Source organism: Mirounga angustirostris, unplaced genomic scaffold (genome assembly GCF_029215605.1).
Source record: "Mirounga angustirostris isolate CCGP_5_RB_7025 unplaced genomic scaffold, mMirAng1.0.hap1 SCAF_15, whole genome shotgun sequence".
Taxonomy (NCBI): Eukaryota; Metazoa; Chordata; class Mammalia; order Carnivora; family Phocidae; genus Mirounga; species Mirounga angustirostris.
The window spans coordinates 1,661,494-1,673,127 of record NW_026991723.1 but is presented as its reverse complement, the minus strand read 5'-3'; the positions used below and the strand labels follow the sequence as shown (position 1 = coordinate 1,673,127).

Below are 11,634 nucleotides of genomic sequence, written 5' to 3'. Positions count from 1 at the left end.
CTAGAATATCTCAAAACTCAAAAGCAAAAAAAAATCAAACAACCCAATTTTTAAAAAGGTCAAAAAGAGGGCGCCTGGGTGGCTCAGTTGGTTAAGCGACTGCCTTCGGCTCAGGTCATGATCCTGGAGTCCCGGGATCGAGTCCCGCATCGGGCTCCCTGCTCAGCGGGGAGCCTGCTTCTCCCTCTGACCCTCCCCCCTCTCGTGCTCTCTGTCTCATTCTCTCTCTCAAATAAATAAATAAAATCTTTAAAAAAAAAAAAAGAAGATATTTTAAAAAAAAAAAATAAAAATAAAAAGGTCAAAAAGAAAAAAAGAAAAAAAACATTTCACTGAAGAAGATATACAGATGACAAATAAGCACGAGAAGATGGTCAATATCATTAGCCATTAGGGAAATACAAATTAAAACTACAATGAGGTATCACTATACACTTATCAAAACAGGCAAAATAAAAGTAGTGTTAACACCAAATGCTGGGGAGGATGTGAAAAAACTGGATTGCTCATACATTGCTATTGGGAATGTAAAATGATACAATTACTCTGGAAAAGAATATGGCAGTGTTTGTTTTTTTTTTTAAGATTTTATTTATTTATTTGAGAGAGAAAGAATGAGACAGAGAGAGAGCATGAGAGGGGGAAGGGTCAGAGGGAGAAGCAGACTCCCTGCTGAGCAGGGAGCCTGATGCAGGACTCGATCCCGGGACTCCAGGATCATGACCTGAGCTGAAGGCAGTCACTTAACCAACTGAGCCACCCAGGCACCCAGAATATGGCAGTTTCTTATAAAACTAAGTATGTCCCTACCATATGGCCCAGAAATCATGCTCTGTAGTATTTATCACAAAGAAACAAAAAATTATACTCATACAAAAACATGTGCATAAATGTTCACAGCAGCTTTATTTTTAATGGCCAAAAACTAGGAACAATGAGTGAATGCTACTCAGCCATCAATAGTAACACAGCAGCTTGGATGGATACAAGGGAATTATGCTAAGTGAAAAAAGCCAACCTCAAATGGTAACATACAAATAATTTCACTTAGGGGCACCAGGGTGGCTCAGTTGGTTGAGCATCCAACTCTTGGTTTCAGCTCAGATCATGATCTCAGGGTTCTGAGATTGAGCCCTGGGACGGGCTCCACACTAAATGGGGAGTCTGCCTCCCCCCTCTCTCTCTCCCTCTGCTCCTTCCCCTGCTCATGCACTCTCTCTCTCTCACTGAAATAATTAAATATTTTATTTATTTATTTTAAAATATATTTTTTAAAGATTTTATTTATTTATTTGAGAGAGAGATACCCAGCGAGAGAGGGAACACAAGCAGGGGGAGTGGGAGAGGGAGAAGCAGGCTCCTGGCTGAGCAGGGAGCCTGATGTGGGGCTCGATCCCAGGACTCCGGGATCACGACCTGAGCCGAAGGCAGACACTTAAGGACTGAACCACCCAGGTGCCCCTATTTTTAGATATTTTTAAAAAATAATTTCACTTACATAACATTCTGGAAATGCTAAAATTATAGAAATGGAGATCACATTAATGATTATCAGGGATGAGGAAGAGGGAGGAAGAAAGGTAGCTGTGGCTATAAAAGGACAGTGATCCTTATGATGAAACTCTTCTGTATCTTGACTGTGGTGCTAGTCACATGTATCTACACATGTGATAAAATCACATAAAACTACACACACACATGTACACACACACAAATGAGGGCCTGGAAAACATGAAATCTAAACAAGGCTGATGGGTTGTACTGATGTTAATTTCTTGGATGTGACATTGTAGTGCAATTATGTAAGATGTTACCACTGTGGAAAATGGGTGAAGAGTATTTGTGATCCCTCTGTATTATTTCTGAAGTTGCATGTGAATCTACAATTATCTTAAAACAAAAAGCTTAAGGAACAACAACAACAAAACCTTATAAATAAAACACAAGAGAAAATCATTATGACCTTAGGTTAGGCAAAGATTTCTTAGATACAACATCAAAAGCATGATCCATAAGAAAACCAATTAATAAATTGGTCTTCATCAAAATAAAAAACTTCTGATCTTCAAAAGACCTTGTTAAGAAAAATAGGAAAGAAACCACTGGCTGGGAAAAAAAATGTATTTGCAAATCAAATATCTGAAAAAGAACTCATATCCAAATGTAGAAAGAACACTCAAAACTCAATTAAAAAGGACTCATATGACTCATTTCTTAAAATGGGCAAAAGTTTGAACAGAAATTCTACCAAAGAAGATGTACAGATAACAAATAAGCACATGAATTAGAAACTCAAGATCATTAGTCATTAGGGAAATACAAATGAAAACCACAATAAATACCACCACACACTTATTGGAATGGCTAAAATTGAGGGGGCATGAGGAAACATTTGGAGATGATGGAGTGATGGTTTTATGTATGGCATACATATGTAAAAACTTACTAAATTTTAAATTTTATATCAAATTTTAATGTATACTTTATCAAATTTAAAGTGTATGTTTTAAATATGTGTTATTTATGCTAAATGAAATAAGTCAGTCAGAGGAAGACAAATACCATATGATTTCACTCATATGTGGAATTTAAGAAGCAAAACAGATGAACATAGGGGAAGGGAAGGAAAAATAAGACAAAAACAGAGAGGGAGGCAAACCATAAGAGATTCTTAACTCTAGGAGACAAACTGAGGGTTGGAGGAGTGGTGGGTGGGGGAATGGGGCAACTGGGTGATGGGCAATAAGGAAGACACTTGATGTAATGAGCCCTGGGTGTTATATGCAACTGATGAATCACTAAATTCTACCTCTGAAACTAATAATATAGTATATGTTAATTAAATTGAACTTAAATAAAAAAAGTTTAAAATATGTGTCATTTATTACATGTCAATTATTATTCAATAAAGCTGTTTTTTAAAAATGGAATACAGCCTCTGAAGCATGTGACACAATATCAGTCTAACCTATGTGTTGTTGAAGTACAAGAAAAAGAATGGGACAGATGAAATATTTGAAGATATGATGGCCAAGATTTAACAAAATTAGTGAAATATAGCCACCCATGAATCCAACATGACCTATGAAACACAAACAGATAAATGCAAAGAAGTCCACATATAGTCACAGTCTAGTCAAACTGCTAAAATCAAAAGATAACAAAATTGTGAAAGCGGCCAGGGAAAAAAAATAAAAGACATAATACATGTACAGGAACGGTGAGAAGAAAAATAACTGACATCTCATCAGAAGCAATGACAGCCAGAAGACAATGGAAGCACATCTTTGAAGAGATGAAAGACAGACTGTCAGCTTACAATTCCATATCCAGTGAAAATACTCTTCAAAAATGAAGGCAAAATAAAGATACTATCAGACAAAGGCTGAAAGATTTTGTCTCTAGTACACCAGACCTATACAAGATGTGAAAAGTCCTTTAGGGTAAAAAAGAAAGGATACCAGAGAGAAACTCAGTTCTACAGGGAGAAATGAAACACCAGACAAAGTAATATCTTTTTGAAAGACATACCATTGTGTCAGCTGGATCTTCCAGAAAGTTAATGACAAGATAGTTAGGAGTGCAAGAGGTTTATTGAGGGTGATGTCTTTGAAAGATAAGAGGGCTCAGAATTTGGCAGGTGAAGCCTTTAGACCACAATGTAAGTTGAACATCTGAGAAAGGAATGGGAAAGGGAGCAGGATTTGGCAGGAAGTTCTTTTGAAATTTTAGCCAGTCTAATAGGGAGCTCCATAGCAAAGCAAACCCACCAGAGAAGCCATGCACTGTGCTGGAATGGTCAAGTCCTGGCCAGCCCACCATGCTTATTCATCAGCTGCAGGCTGCCTAAGGAACCATGACCTCAGTTCTAAAGCTGAGGCAGGTCCTGGATGTTCTTTAACCAGAGGCTCTCAAATAATTGCACTTCTCACAGCTGAACAGTGAGTGTTTTCTTAAAGGCAGATCTGAGCAGCACACCTAGTCTATGGATTCCTAAACTGTATAAGTGAAAATAGCAACATAACATGAGGATTTTAGTCTATAGTGAAGTAACATATATGACAACAAAGACACAGAGTATGGGAGGGTGCCAGTTAGAAATACCCTGTATAAAGTTCCCATATTGCCCATGAAACAACATATTATATTTTAAAGGTAGACAGCGATAAGTTACATATGTATATGGTGATCTCCAGAGTAGCGGCTCCAAACTTTTTTGGTTTCAGGACTCCTCTAGACACTTAAAAAATTATTGAAGATACCAAAGAATTTCTGTTTAAATGGGTTAAGTCTATCACTATTTACACATTAAAAATTAAGACTGAGAAAATTGTAAAATAATTACTGTAAAATAATAATAAGCACATTACATGTTAAAGTAGATTTTATGAAAAATAACTATTCTTTCAAAACAAAAAAATGGTGAAAGAGTGGCATTGTTTTACATTTGCAAATCTCTCTTTAATATCGGACTTAAAAGAAGACAAGTACATTCTCATATCTACTTCTTTGGTTTGTGGTGATAACACTTTTTTTGTTGAAGTATATGATCAAAATCTAGCCTCATACCAATATGTAGTTGGAATGCGGGAGTTGTTTTAATAGTTTTTAAAGGTAATTATGGGTATTCTACTTTGATACTATGCTGAAATTCAACAACTGGTGGTTTCTTAGAGGAATGCAATGTGGAATCTGAATACCTATCAATAAATTCTCATATTGTTTACATTAAAATCCATTAGGCTAATAGTAATCAAAACAATATGGTACTGGCACAAAAATGGACACATAAATCAATAGAATAGAATAGAAAACCCAGAAATAAACCCACACTTATATGGTCAATTAATCTAGACAAAAGAGGTAAGAATATGCAATGGAAAAAAAAGACAGTCTCTTCAACAAATGGTGCTGGGAAAACTGGACAGCTGCATGCAAAAGAATGAAACTGGACCACTTTCTTACACCATACATAAAAATAAACTCAAAATGGATTAAAGACATAGATGTGAGACCTGAAACCAAAAAAACTCCTAAAAGAAAACATAGACAGTAATCTCTTGAACATCAGTCTTAGCAATATATTTATGGATATGTCTCCTCAGGCAAGGGGGAAAAAAATCAAAATAAACTATTGGAACTACACCAAAATAAAACACTTTTGCACAGAAAAGGAAACCATCAATAAATCAAAAAGGCAAACTACTGAAAGATATTTGCAAATGATATACTCAAAAGGGGTTAGTATCCAAAATATGTAAAGAATTCATACAACTCAACAACAACAAAAAAACAAAACACACAAACAACCCAATCTTAAAATAGGCAGAGGATCTAAACTGACATTTTTCCAGAGAAGCATACAGAAGGCCAATAGACACATTAAAAGATGCTCAACATCACTCGTCATCAGGGAAATGCAAATCAAAACCATAATGAGCTATCAACTCACACTGGTCAGAATGGCTAAAATCAAAAAGACAAAAAAACGTGTTGATGAGGATGTGGAGAAAAAGGAACCCATGGGCACTGTTGATGGGAGTGCAAACTGGTGCAGCCACTGTGGAAAACAGTATGTAAGTTTCTCAAAAAATTAAAAATAGAAATATCATATAATCTAGCAATTCCACTACTATGTATTTACCCAAAGAAAATGAAAAGACTAATTTGAAAAATACATGCACCCCTATGTTTATTGCAACATGATTTACAATAGCCAAGAAAAAGAAGCAGCCCAAGTGTCCATCAGTAGGTGAATGGATAAAGAAAATGTGGTATATATACAATGGAATATTACTCAACCATAAAAATAACGAGATATTGGGTGCCTGGGTGGCTCAGTTGGTTAAGCGACTGCCTTCGGCTCGGGTCATGATCCTGGAGTCCCGGGATCGAGTCCCGCATTGGGCTCCCTGCTCGGCGGGGAGTCTGCTTCTCCCTCTCCCACTCCCCGTTTGTGTTCCCTCTCTCGCTGTGTCTTTCTCTGTCAAATAAATAAATAAAATCTTTAAAAAAAAAATAATAACGAGATATTGCCATTAGCAATAACATGGATGGACCTAGAGGGTATTATGCTAAGTGAAATAAATCAGACAGAAAAAGACAAATACCATATGATTTCACTAACAGTGAAATCTAAAAACCAAAACAAATGAACAAACACACAGACTTTTAAATACAGAGAAGAAACTAGTGGTTTCCAGAGGGGCGGGTAGGGGTGGGTCAAACAGATAAAGAGGATTAAGAAGTACAAACTTCCAGTTATAAAATACAGAGATGAAAAATCACGGAGATGAAAAGTACACCAGAGAGAACACAGTCAATAATACAGTAATAACTTTGTAAGGTGACCAATATCTATATCTATCATGGTGAGGGAGTAATGTATAAATTGTCAAGTCAGTATGTTTTATACCTGAAACTAATACAACACTGTATGTCAATTATACTTCAATAATAATTTTAAAATCCATTAGCCTATTTTTACACTTTGAATAGATCTTTTATACATGATTTTATTACATCATGCATTGGTTATTTGGAAAATACTGGTTTACTGAGATATGTAGGTCTTTCAAATGTTAACACATTTCATTATATAATATCAAAAAATATCATTAATATCACCAATGACCTAATAAGAAACATATCTAAATATTGGGAAAGTGCCAAACTCTCACACATTTACGAATTTCCACAATTCTTTTTTTTAAATCTCCATAATTCTAAATTTTGCTTGAAAGATGAAATTGTATTAGGAACATAGAGTGTCAGAGATGACAGTCTCATCTTACTCATTTTTGAGAAATTGTCTGCCAAATACCCAAATCTGAGTATTCATATTTTTATCTGTCAGTAGTTTTTCAAGGAAGAAATGGTTTTCCTATGAGACAAAATCAGCTACTTCAATCACAAACACAAATAATTGCTCAAAAATGCTTTCTGCTGCTTCCCATTTTGTCACACAGAGTATTAAAAAGTCATGTATTCAAGGATCAAGATTTAAATAGAATTAATAAATTTTATTTCATCAACAGAAATCTTAAGTGACACTGGCTTTTTTTAGAAAAACCCTTTTAAGTGTGTGGCAGTAAAGAATGACTACTAGTACAGTTCGGTGCCACTACCTTGATTCATGCTAAATGGATCAATAGTTTTGCTTATTGCTTTGTACCATCTGTGTGAAGGTTAACACATTTAAAAAGGCAAACAGCATCTGAAATATACTATACAAATAATAAATTATAAAAATAACTTAATCTTTGGATCCTCTAAAGAATCTTGGGGTCCCCTAGGAGGTCCATGGACCACACTTTGAAAACTGCTGTTTGTCAACTGATCAGGTAATGTACCATCTTCTTAGTTAGGGTTCTCCCAAATGTCAGTATTTGGAGATCTTTTCTCTGGGGCAGGTGTTTCTACAATCCCCTGCCTTAAAGGGATAGGAATGAAATGAGAATTCTCCATCAATAGGAGTTCTGTGAAAATAAAGGGGCTAAGGGTTTCAATATTCAAACTCTCACCCAACATTCCAGTATATTACTCCAACCTCATGCCTGGAAGTCAGACCTCTCTGGTTCAATTTCTCCATAGAAGACACCTCCTGGAAAATTTCACCTGTCTTCATGGCTGGAATAAAGAAACTCTGGATTGGACTATGTTGTGTTCAGATTTAAACAATCCCTCCTCGTTGCTCGCCAATCTTTCATGGTGTTTGGTACTTCCAATTCATCAACTTCCCTAGCCACATTTCATGAACAACTCATATAATGAAAGGTCAGGGTACACATGAATCTCCTGAGATCAGGTCAGAGCTGATACTCCATCTCTGATGCCCTGTTGGCCACCTTTACAGCCACTGGATGATCATCCTGTGCACATGGTCTCTATCCACACATAACCTTCCTCTGCTTTTCTTAACTTCAGGTCTGTGGTGGATGCTAGAATGTGCCACCTAGATCCCTCTTCAGGAATGAAGAATCATTATCCCAGCTGCTGGAGGTACAATTGGCAGGCAACCCTCAGTCCCAGACCGTTTTGGAGATTGCCTTGGCTGCAGACAGTCAGTTCATACTAGGTGCCTTTACAGATTGGTCCCAGCATCCAATAACTGATCAACATGTGAGCCTAAAACCCAACTCTCTTATCCCAAGTCAGGGCAACTCTGAAAGGCCATCTGAGTTCCACAGACCCTAATGTATGTGGCTGGCTGTAGTCATTGTTAAACTTCCCTACTCAATGTCTCTGCCCAGTCCTGCTTCCTTCCCCTCTTTTAAAATGTTGATCCTGAAAGCATAAATAATAAATGTTCTGCAAACTAGCCTCTACCTCAGAGTCTGCTTTCTGGGGAATTCACCCAATCTGTGACCAAGTCAAAATGATGTCTTAGTTTTATTTGTAAGATCATTTCCATATCATTACTTCTTCCTTGGGCACCATCCTGCAAATGTGTACATGGATTCAAAAAAGCAGAGCTCCAGTCTCAAGAGGTTATGGTACATTCCAGAATTACTGGGTAAAAAGAACAAGTAGCTTCTTCATGCCTCACTTTACCTCTTCTGTGAAATGGATTACTTGCCCAACTCAAAATAATTGTGTGGAAAGCACTGGAGTCCTATCTCTGCCTCTCACTAGTTATATGACCTCATATAAATCATCTCATTCCTTTGGGATTGATTCCTCATCTGTAATGATGTCTACTACTTATTGAACAAAATGCTAAGAGTGTTACATGCATAATTTTCCATCACCTACATAACCATGTTTGAGGTGCATATTGTCATCATGATGCTGGAGCTTAGGAAGTCAAAGTTGCTCACCTGAGATCACAAAACTCTTAGTTGCTGGCTCTGAATTCAGACTGAATTCCAGGCTGTTCCAAAGCCTGAGCTCTTAGCAATATCTTCTGCAATCTAAAACAGAGGAACAGTGTTAATAACGGCCCTTCTAGTGCTATGGTGCTAGGTATAAAAAGAGGGAGGGGTGCCTGGGTGGCTCAGATGGTTAAGTGTCTGCCTTCGGCTCAGGTCATGATCCCAGGGTCCTGGGATCGAGTCCCGCATCGGGCTCTCTGCTCCTTGGGAGCCTGTTTCTCCCTCTGCTTCTCTCTCTCTCTCTCTCTCTCTGTCTCTCGTGAATAAATAAATAAAATCTAAAAAAAAAAAAAAAAGAGGGAAATGAGGGCGCCTGGATGGCTCAGTCATTAAATGTCTGCCTTCGGCTCAGGTCATGATTCCAGGGTCCTGGGATCGAGCCCCACATCAGGGTCCCTCCTTGGTGGGAAGCCTGCTCTCCTTCTCCCCCTCCCACTGCTTGTGTTCCTGCTTTCGCTATCTCTGTCTCTGTTAATAAAAAAATCTTAAAAAAGAAAAAAAAGAGGGAAATGAGGGAAGGATTATGGAATGACTTTGTGACTAGTAAAATACTGGACAAGTGATACTAATAACTCAACAGTGTTGAGAGGGAAAGGCTTTATTTGCTATGTTGATGAGAGAAACAGCTGGCTTATTCCAGCAGTTCCATGTAAAAGGAAACTAGCATTTGCAATACAAAAATGTTCAGTTAATCAAGACAGCTATCTGGAGCCAACATAGAGCTACCCTTGAGCATCTTTCCAGAACTGATTGCTGGGATGCTAATTTGAATGAAAACATTGTTTCTTCAAAAGAACATCTTTCATAGTGCTAAGAATTAAGATTCTTAGGAAGATGGGGATTCCAACATGGGAAAGTTAGGAGCTCAGAAAATCTTCTTCTCCAAAAATAAAACAAAACAATAAAACTGGAGAAAAATTGTCAAAAATCAATGATTTCAGGACTCCAAAAATTGACAAAAAGACAACAAACTTAGAATTTAGTCATGAAAAACTACTGAATGATGCAGTATGTGGCCTTATTACTGGGACTGCTCCTACTTCCCCACCCAGCTGGGTCAGTTTCAGTTTTATAAGGGTGGGGCAAGCCCTGAAAACCAAGACTCACTGTGAGGGAGACTTACTTTCTTTGGAGCAGAATGCAAAAACAAACAAAAACCTACACCCAACAATGTTATCAGGAAGAGTAGCATCTAGCATCTAGGTAGCAAAAAAGGGTGGAGGGAATACCAGTGAACCAACTACTCTGAGGCTTCAGTCTTGGCTAGGGAAAGCAAAGGACCAAAAGACTAGTCAGAAATTTAACAAGGATACAAATGGAGAACCTTAATGAGCTCTCCACATGCCCCAGGCTTACTGGAAGGCTGCAACATGTGCAGGAGAAACCAGAGGGAATTTAAGCCATCTATACATTCTTGGATGACCGTAAGAGTGTCCACACATGTGGAAACGTGAGATGGCCCAAGAGAAATAAAAGCTAAAGGGGACTTGAAAATGGCCTGAACTTTGAATACATTCCCCAAACTACGCATAGATATATTAGCAACGAGTGGGAACCTTATTGGCTCAAGGTGTTTGAACAGAACCTCTGACTAATCTTTGGCTGACAACTAAGATATGCTGAAGCAGAAGCAACTTCTAGAAAGCCAGGCTTACAAAAAATAAACAAACAAACAAATAAATAAAGTGAGCATAGACACCCACAGCTGCACATTGTCAGAAAGATGAACACCACGGAATTAGTCCAGACTAGTTTACTACACAAAAAACAAACAACAACAACAATAACTCTCAGGGGAACGAACAAGAATCCACAGTTCCTGCAAAATGTTTTCTAAAATGCCAACTTTTATACAAAAGAATTACCAGATATGTAAAGAAAGAGTGTGAATAATACTTAGGAAATAAAGCAGTCAGTAGAAACTATCTCTGACTAATCTCAGACAATGGAATTGGCAGACAAAGATGTACAAGAAAACTATTTTAAATATATATATTTCAAAGAAATAAAGGAAACCACATCTAAATAATTAAAGGAATAAATGATGACAGTGCTCAAGTAGAGAATATCATTAAGAGAAAGAAATTGCTTTTAAAAACAACACAGTGGAAATTCTGAGATGAAAAATTACAATAACTGAAATGAAAATTTTGCCAGCAAGTCTCAAGAAAAGATTTGTGATGGCGAAAGAAAGAATAAATAAACTTGAAGACAGCTCAATGGAAATCTTCCAATAAGACAAGCAGAGAGAAAATGATTTTTTTTTTTTTTTAAATGGACAGTGCCAGGGCCCCTGGGTGGCTCATTTGGTTAAGCATTGGCCTTTGGCTCAGGTCATCATCCTAGGGTTCTAGGCCCATGTTGGGCTCCCTGCTCAGTGGGGAGCCTGCTTCTCTCTTTCCATCTGCCCCTCCCTCATGTTCTCTGTCTCTCAAATAAATAAAATCTTTTTAAAAGATGAACAGTGCCACAGAAAAGTGTGAAACAACATCAAATGCACCAAAATATATGTAATGGAGCTCTAGAAGTAGAAGAAACAGAGATGTGCAGAAAAAATATATTTGAAGAAATGATGGCCAAAACCTTCCTAAATTTGATAAAAAATGTTAATTTACATACCTAAGAAGCACAATGTGCTTCTTAGAGACTCACACCTATACACATCATAGTTAAACTGTTGAAATCCAAAGGCAAAGGGAAAATCTTGAAACCAGCATTGCATATAGAACAATACAATTAATAGCTAACTTCTCATCAGAAA

General features: G+C 37.3%; 1 protein-coding gene across 18 annotated transcripts in view; it reads right to left on the bottom strand.

Moving 5' to 3' along the window:
- The window catches only part of ZNF169 (zinc finger protein 169), a 159,478-nt gene that overhangs the window by 110,325 nt on the left and 37,519 nt on the right, over positions 1 to 11,634 (bottom strand). For 16 of the 18 annotated variants that reach the window (XM_064579356.1, XM_064579357.1, XM_064579343.1 and 13 more), the window contains 2 exons: positions 8,820 to 8,912; positions 7,524 to 7,629 (listed from right to left, as the gene is read on the bottom strand). The exons of 1 other annotated variant lie outside the window; for it this stretch is intronic. The gene's annotated coding sequence lies outside the window, so the exon portion shown is untranslated. Of the gene's footprint in view, positions 1 to 5,802; positions 5,984 to 7,523; positions 7,630 to 8,819; positions 8,913 to 11,634 lie in introns of all 18 variants that reach the window. One more of the 18 variants, XM_064579341.1, reaches the window with a different exon arrangement.